This window comes from Pagrus major, chromosome 1 (genome assembly GCF_040436345.1).
Source record: "Pagrus major chromosome 1, Pma_NU_1.0".
NCBI classification, from domain to species: Eukaryota; Metazoa; Chordata; class Actinopteri; order Spariformes; family Sparidae; genus Pagrus; species Pagrus major.
Window position 1 is genome coordinate 17,314,864 of NC_133215.1, and position 9,425 is coordinate 17,324,288.

The following is a 9,425-nucleotide window of genomic DNA, read 5'->3' on the forward strand; positions in this document are numbered from 1 at the left end:
TTCTATTATTGTTTTAAGTTATATGTTTTCACGATAAAGGTTATTGAAGGGGACAAATCTCTCTTTTTCCTGGAAAGGGGGTCCGAACTCCCCTGTCCCCCCCGTGATTTCCGCCTAAGTCACTTATTATGACGCCTTGAGAATATTAATGAAGAGATGGAGATGGACCAGTGCAAGTGAGATGTTTGTTGCTGCAGGAGTCAGTACCTTCCCAGCTGTTTTAAGAAATGTCATATAAAATTGTATTTGCTGACTAAACCACTCTGAAAATGAAATCATCTTTGGCTTTATCACACGAAAGGTTTAGCACTACACGCTACCAATCCCAGCTGTGGAGACGTTACAGCTGTCTCTTCGTAAGACAATAATGTATATTACTCTTATCTCTTTTTAAGGCAATCACACAGGCGGGAGACTTGGCAGGAAGTAGATCTGAAAGGAGACAAGAGGTAAGTGACTAAAATAAAACAGGAAACACTGGGGAAATGTGAGGGGGAAAAACATGACCTTATGCGGCAAAACAGGATCTGAGAGTCCTTCCACGTGGTGTAGATTCCTACCTGATAATGAGAGCCGTGGATGCCAGGAGCCTCAGGACACAGCAACATCCTCAGGTATAAAATATGTGTATATAAATTGAAAAGCAGATTGCAGTGGTTGCCTGCTCTGCAAAATAATTTTCACCAACGGTTGTTTTAAAGACAGTTATTTGCAGACTATCATGTCCTTTTTCAACACAATTTACTGTAATCTCTGCTGTCAACAAAGTATTGCATCGCATCATGTAAGAGGGTATAAACCAGCAGAGTTTATAAAAGAAAATAACACTGGATTTTTAGCCTCCTTGATGTACTGTTGTCCAGTATAATTGTGTATCTCAGCTTCTCAGATAGTTTGGTAGACATGTAGTTTAGGATGAAAGGAAAAGTTTGACATTATGAGAAATACGCTCATCCGAGAGTTCAATGAGAAGATGGTTATCATTTTAATGTCTCAGTCTGTGAGACACCTTTATCTCGATCATATTAAAAATGTGTTTACTGCCATTTTATGTCTATCGCTGGATTGTTTCTGTGCGTTTATTTGAAGTTTCACTTCACTTTCAAGAATAAGCAACAATCACGAAGAGTCACTTTCCTTTGCTTTGATGACGCAAAAAGGAAACTACATTGAAAGGGCAAGTAGGAATAATAATTGAAACCTGCTTCTCAGTTCTAGGGAGGCTAAAAGCTGCAAATCAATCTGTGTGCAGGAATATTAATTATTTCACCGGTGGCTTCGAGGCTGATCAGCACGGTCCTGTTCACCATGTACTGGGGAATAGATACAAATGACGTTCAAGGTCAAAAAATCACATTGTCACTGAGAGGAACATGAGTTGTACTAGACTGTGTGATGTTTTTGCACATTTCACCATGATGTAGCGAAGCAGAGCTGCAGGTGTAAAATGTTCTCCGTGACCCAAACACAATGTGTCAGACAGAACTAATGGTTTTCAGCTGGATAGTTTTCGGGGCAAGATGGGTAGGAATAATTTTCTTCAAGCCATTACATTTATACTAAAGGTAACATAATTGGCTGGTAGTCGATCAAGCAGGAGGGAGAAATTATTTCTTTTGTAAATGCGAGAATTCGATGTTCACAATAAAAGCAGCCTCGGGGGGGATCATAGAGCAGTCATGTGGCTGCATCTTGAGTTCATTGTGCTGTGAAGATGAAGTTGGTTAAACACAGAAGTCATCTGCTTAGAGTTGAGGCTTTGTTGTTCTTCCATCTGGCTCGTTGTCGTGGTTGAGACTTTTCTGAGGCAAGAATATGGGTATACTGAGGTGTACTGGTGTAATATTCTAGACCTTTGAAATAGTACTTTCACAAAACAATCATCAGTGTCCACTGAAAAGCTTTTTCCACAACCTTGAACTGCAGCTTACAGTCTTATTTGTCTCTCTAATGACTGAGCAAGCCCACCTGTCTCTCTTTAACCTAAACAAAATATACTTCAGGTTGTTGTGCATATTGCTTTGAACTTTGTTATTGTAGTGCATGCAATACACCTAAACACAATTTTCTCTCGATGTGACATTAAATGAATTCCACACTTTAAAGCTGATATTTCATCATTTTATTCTTCACCCCAGGGATCTGCATCCTTGACACCTTCTTCACGTGATAAGTTTGCATCCCTGCTCTCTATAAACCACCCTTAAGCTAAGAGGACCTGCAGGCTCAGGTGATAGCCCTCTTTCATGTTTTTTTGATCTGATACATTGTTGGTGCTGCTATAAAATATATCCACTAATGCCACTGTAAATGTAAGTGTGTTGAGGGTCTGTACATTAGCTCACACATTAGCTGACCTTAATGGATTCAGTGACACATGGTCGTAATAATGTTTCCAAGTAAAAAGGAAAAGGAAAAGGAAAACATAACAAAATTCATACAAAGAAGTTTGGGGTTATGAGTTCATACTGTGAATTCAATCTCACTAATAATACAGAGAAATATTGTACTCGCTACAGCTTGTTGGAGCTTACAGCTTACAGAATCATTAAAACTGTTTTCTTGTTTCTTGGTTTTATTTCCTCTTCATAACAACTGTAGCAGACGATGTGTTTTTGCCTTTCAGTGTATGTGAAGGGTTTCGACTGAGCTCTTGATTGTCCATTAGTTTATTATATAAGATAAAACATCTAATATTGATCTGGGGGTTGTTGGTCACACATGGAATATGGATTTATTCTGGGTGAATTAAACTTGTTTGTGTCAAGTAATGGAGGTGGCACATAGTGGATATCTGTCTGCTTCCCTGCTTGTTTGCGACTGTTAAAAATGGTCCATAATGGAGACACAAGAACCTCCTAACAACCGTGACAATGCACTGTGAGATCCTGTGACTCAGCCTGTCCTGCTGTCTTTGCTCTGGCACTGCCATGCTGATGTTCACATCAAAATTAAAAGGTGACATTTCAGAAATAAATAAGTCTTGTTATATCTGGCTAATTTGCACATCTCACACTGAGTACGTGTGAGCATGAACATGTCAGTTCTACAGTTTGTCATCTTGTGTCGATGCTTGTTCATTAAGCAGAGGCTGAATGTTGAATTCATCTGTTTAAGTTGTAAATGCATTAAGAATCACTAAGTCTTGACAATTCATTAACTTATCAGTATTTGTTTGGACAGAGGTGCTTAATTAAAGTTCAGCCTTTTATATACTATTACTTTGACCTTTTTAAATTGGCTCCTCAAGAGTTCATTAAATCTATACTTAACAAAATAAATATAAGACACAACAGTGTGACTTCAGACCCTGTTTACACAGTAGACGCACACCTCCAGACTATGAGTCACAGAGCTGTGACTCACTCATCTAATATGCAGACCGCAAATAGGTTCAGTTGCTGTTTGATATGGCTTCGGAAAGCACGTTGTCAATTTCAAGTGAGTGAGTGTGAATCTGTTTGAATGTAAAACTTTAATGTCAGTATGTGAATTCTAAGTGCTGTGTTGTAGGCAACGTCTTCAAGAAACTGAAACAAGTCCAGTTGCCCACACTACAGCACTTAGATTTATCAAGACCTATATGACTGAGAACCTTCATCAACATCAGTATGTGAAGAAATCGTTGGGATATGGATAAGTATTGTACGTGAGATGATCACACATACTGTGGAATACTTTAATCACCATTCACACAGTTATAGTGGGAAAGCAGAGTTACTGTTCAATAAAATAAAACTCTCCAAGTATAGTCTCCTCTGCATTCTGACATGTTTTACAACAGCGTATACATTTTTTTTAATCTCATCTCTTATTTGATTTAAAGGAGACCTATTATGCCTTTATCGATTTTTTCCTTTCCTTCAGTGATTTATAGATTCTTTGCATGTAAAAGATCTCGAAAGTTTAAAAGGTCTAAGTCTGCACGAACAGAAGCTCCTCTCGCCCACAGAAAACACTGATCCAGAAACGCCTCGTCAGTAATTCCATGACTTTGTGACATCACACTACATCACCATGTCACACATCTGCATAATTTATGCCTAGCAGCAAGTTTCACAGGCAGCACAGCTGCTCCGTTGTTATTAGTGGTGCTTGGTCAGGCTTGTGTGAGCTGACCAATCAGAGGAGACTGGGTATTCAGGAGGGAGGAGGCTTAAAGAGACAGGAGCTAAAACAGAGCATTTCAGACAGAGGTGGAGCTGCAGCACTGGACAGTATGAGAAAACTGATGTGTTTTCTGAGCGTTAACGCGTGTAAACCTTTTCTAGTAGTAACCCAAAACAAACCCAACCTGAAGATGAGCATAATATGTCTACTTTAAATTAGAAAATATAATTTTCACAACTTCTTATATATGTCACTGTATACAACGAACAGCTTGTGTTCATTCTGTTTGACCTCAGTCTCTTTCAGGGGAAGGAAGCAACACTGAAGTAAACACTGACTAATTAACACAGTCTCAGGGCTGTTTAGTAGTGTGTGACTGCGTGTGTGGGCATTTAAGTGTTTGTTTGAGGGTATCTAGGGGTATGTCAGCTGAGTCTCGCACAAAACAACATACAGCTCCCTCGTGGGAAACCTTATCAGCAGTAGAAAACCACAAACGTCTAAATGTGTTTTTGTTTCAGTTGGAAAATAGAACAAATGTAAATGTTGATTGCTGATTGAAAGCTGATAAACAAAACAAAGGAATAAAACAATATGATGATATCAATTAAATGTTAATTAATAAGGGAGTAAATCTAAAACCTGCATAAATAATGTAAATATTCTGCCAGTACATCAATTTCAGGTGTTCAACTTCAAACTGAAGCAGTGCTGGAAGTGATAAGAATATATACGCCTGCATTGTTGTCAGTCAGTGATGCATAGCTGCACTAAAGCTCCTGAGACCAGGAAGGAAAACGTGTTAAGCTTTGCCGAAGGGCTGCCCAGCTGAGTGAAGGAATGAAAAATATAAATATTCCACATGTTGGACAGATTACTGAAATGTTGTTTCAATCACTGAAGCATGAAGAGGACACGATGTGGGACTGATCAAACATACAAGTCATGTCTTTGTACCTGCTGAGCTTATGATCACACTTGCAGAAGTTCATATCTACAAACATTGTTTTGTCTGCCAGTGTGAGATAAAATCATTTCAAATAAATCTGCCGGCGATAAGGATAAACAGTAATTAAGTGTGGAGAAACAAAATGAAATGAAAATATGTAGTTAATCAACTACCAATGTTTCAATAGTGAGATAAAACTAGACTCATTTTTCTTAAAGGTTCAATATGTAAGTATGAATTTGACAGGGGGCCACTTCTTACATATCAGACTTTTAAAGAGGCAGCATAAATCTTCCATAAACAATGAACTGCAGAGGCTGAGTTGCACATAAAGTAAATTCAGGGAACCTTAAGACACTTTGGTTCCCAGTCCACTAGATCTATTTTAGTAACATATTTAGTCAAAAACACATTATTTAATGATTAAATGGTGACAAAATGGCAAAACAACTGCGACCACAGATGCTTTTTCATGCTTTCATCTGTAAAAAGATCACACTTCACAACAGACGCCATTACCCCTCTACACCAGAGATCCTGAGACAGCAGCTGTTTGATTGACAGCTCATTTGAGCAGATAGGAGCGTCAACGCCTGCCTTCGAGCCTATAACAGCCAATGAGTGATTGTGTAGAAAAGTGACCCACTATCTCTTCTTTCTCCTCTCCCCTGAGCCACTTATACGCCAGCCTCCGGATGATTGATGCATCATGTAGCCAATGAGATTTCAAATATATACTCTATATCAGTTTTCTAAGGCCTGAACAAGGAAATTATGTTTATGTAAGTTTATGTACTTTTATGTGTTTTGCTCTTTGAATAGGCTGTTTTTCCAACTAAGAAGTATTTCTTTAGTAGGTAGATTTTGTTACCTTTGAGTTGCCAGCCTAGCTGTTTCTTCTGTTTCCAGCCTAAAGCTAAGGTAAATAGCCTCCGGCGGATATGTGTTATTTCCCTAAATGCCAGTCTATACTTTCAATATGCCCAGTTAACTAAAGTAGTGTCCAAACTACAGACTGCAGCCAGAGAACTGCAGTGCCACGATTTCATTTATATGGTCCGTAAGTTATTTTGAAGTTAAAATTATATCATAGATCACATTAGAATGCAGTTTGTATTGTGAACTCTAGCTTGAAAGTATAGTAAAATTATGAAATCGAGGAGAGGCCATGAAATTGCAATTAAATAAACTGTATTTCAGGAAGTACTCTGGGCGATACATTGATTTCTGTAGTGAAAAGTTTTCATCCCATCTGTTAAGGGTTGCTTCATCACAGGTGGTCTCAGGCTTCCTGTTGGAAACTGATGCATAATATTATAATATCATTTCATCCTGGAGCGAGTGGTTCTTGATTTATCACCTCGTTGAACTGAGCAACCTTGAATGACTGATGTCACTGGCCATCTTAACACTCTGAACAAAAGCTTGCAAGGGAAAGATGGGCTTGTTTTGCAAATGTGACACAAGCTCACTGCCCGAACTAAATACTTTAAATATACCTTCTCTGCTTGCTCTTCCTGAAAATGTGTCTTTCTTCAATATATTTTACTCCAAGCAACATAAGTTTCAAATGTTGTGCTTTATCGTGCACCTGTTCTTTCAGTTTGTTTCCTTAACCTGCTTACTTTGCTCAGGATCACAGCATGCATCAGGTGAGTCGTAGAGTAGAGAGAGTAGAATGATACGTTATGGTCAGAAGGCCAGAACAAAATCCACACCCTCCAATGAAACACATTCGCAGGTATAGGCTGTTTGGATTGCTATAATGTGTGTGGACTTACTGACATGAACACGGTTAGAACATGTAAAGTCTACAAAGAAAGGCAAAGAAAATCTGATCCTGGAGGCTTCAAATCAAGGATTTTCTGTCTGTGAGATGACAGCATGTGCTTCGGAGACTCTGTCGATATTTTAATGGTTTGCTTTTGTTGATTGACAGGTTGAATATGAGGGCATGAGTTGCCTTTCACCGTTATGGCTCTGCCAAGCTCGCTCAGCAGCCAGTGAGGCGCTTTGAAACCATGAATTCATTTCTCACAACACATAACATTCAAACTGTCGTCCTCTTTTACTTTTCTTTTCCACATGACAGCTCGAGATACAACAGGGTCACATTTGAAGCCCTTGGGAACATAATTTGCATAATAGAGACATTTCTATGAGGACTTTGAAGCGATTCTTTATGATCCCATGTACAATCTGTCACAGGTGTGAATGCTTGTTCAATGTTCACAGTAGCGTCGATGGCTCTGCTAGGTTTGATCTCTGAGCTCTATGCTGATTGCTTTGTGTTGAGGTGATGCGTCAGGCTCGATTTACTCCAATGGTACAGCAGAAAGCACGCAGAGCGGTGCTCCTGTCTGGGTTTTTATTACATGTTAACTTTCCATTCAGTTGCCCAAGCATCATTTTGTCATCAGCTACTGTGGACAGTATGTGCTGAATGTTGAGTGGGTCAGGGGCTTTATTGAGCATTATTTTTTCTATAATCAGCTTTGCTTCAGATCCGATTTGCTTCTCAAATCAGATCTTTAAGACCCCCTCTTCGCAATGTTATTTGCAAGTGATCAAATTGGATTTGCATGTCCAGGCATCACCAACCTATCAGCACAGGCTGCTGTGCTAACAATGTAGGCGACGTAGCAACATGGCTGTTGCTTCTGTCACTCTGGAGTTGACGTTGTCATTTGTTTTGCGTTGCAAGTGACACAAAAGACATCCGATTTGAGCAGTTAGAGCATCTGGACTGAGACGCATCTGTAGCAATCCGAATCGCATTTCAGACCACCTCCAAATGTAGCTTGGATCTGATTTGCAAAACTTCCATTTTTGAAATGTTTTTTTGCTGTCCAGACTTCCTAAAACTATATCTGCGTATGGCAAATAACTGTGATGTAATGTAGAGATATATAGTTAAACTATCTAAAATTGCTGCTGTGCTTATTTTTACATACTGTGTCACTTTGCCAACATCTTTGATATCTACACAGCAGCAACATCTCAGACTAACTGCTGGTTTTGGTGGAAACTCAAGCTGTTAATTTCATTAGCATGTAAATTAGGTCTCTGCCCTATCATTAGTCAAGGTTGTGTTATTGATGGGATATGAAAGCATCAAACGTGCATTTACTATGAATGAGATGTATAGACACTGAAATAACATGATGAATACAGTTATTGGAAACAAATGTTGTGATTCAGTCTGTAGCGCATTATTTTAGAACCACTGAAACGACTTGAGTAGGTCCATAGTCACGAGGCAGCAAATGAGAATTTATTCACCCAGACCATGGTTTCATATCTGCCGAAGATGACATAGGAAATTACCCCAAAGCATTGCTGTAGACTTGAGAGCGTGCAGCACGTCCTGTTCTATCACATTTTCAAAGAAAGTGTCTTGAGTGACCTTTTTTCCTTCATTTTGCTGTGAAACCTGCAGACGGTCTACATATAGGCTACTGTTCCTGGAACATTAGGTGTATGGTAAATTGACTTATCCAGTCTACTGACGGCTCAAAGCACTTTACAACACTTTAAAGGTTAAGAACAGACATTATAGACTAAGATGATCTATACAGTTTTCTCACATATTTTCACACATTAAGGCTTTCTGACCTACTACTTTATTCATATCCCCAGTAGCTGCTGCTCCCTGGATATTAAGGTGTAATAGTGGTTTGGTGAGAACATTGCTTAACCCACACTCACACATATGCTTCAGTATATCCACACACCATAGACGGGTCCATCTGGAGGTGTTTGTCAAGATGACCCAGGATTCATTTATAGGCGTCGGTTCCGGCCTGCGTCTCTTCTTCATGATTGGTTTAGACTTCATGAGGAGAGTCAAAGAGGAAAAACGGCTTTCACGTTGATTCACCTCTTCAGAGCGATGCTTGAAGAGTGTTAAATGTCAAGTTATTTTTAAAAGGACTTCAGCCACACAGAGTCGCTCTCAGTGGGCAAATATCAACCTACCTACACATCCTCTGTCTTATATAAAATTAAAATTGTTTGATGAGATGTTGTTTCGTTCCAGACACTTTACTACCATCATCTTGACAAGAGGGAAAAAAGAAGCCTTTACTACTGGAAAACAACAACAATTCATGGTATTATGGATATTCAGCAGCATCCTTTCACAATCTTTACTTGAAATTTCAAAAGATGAACGGTCCTTCAAGGAGCCTGTTGTGATTAGCTCATGATATATGTTATATATTTTATTCAAAAAGCACAGAGAAAATAAAAGACCTACAGCTTCAGTTAATCTTCAGGGTATTATGTGAGTTTGACATCCCACTTGAGAAACTTTTAATGGGTTTGGGAAAAAAGCAGATTAAAGACACATTTTTCAACACTGGGC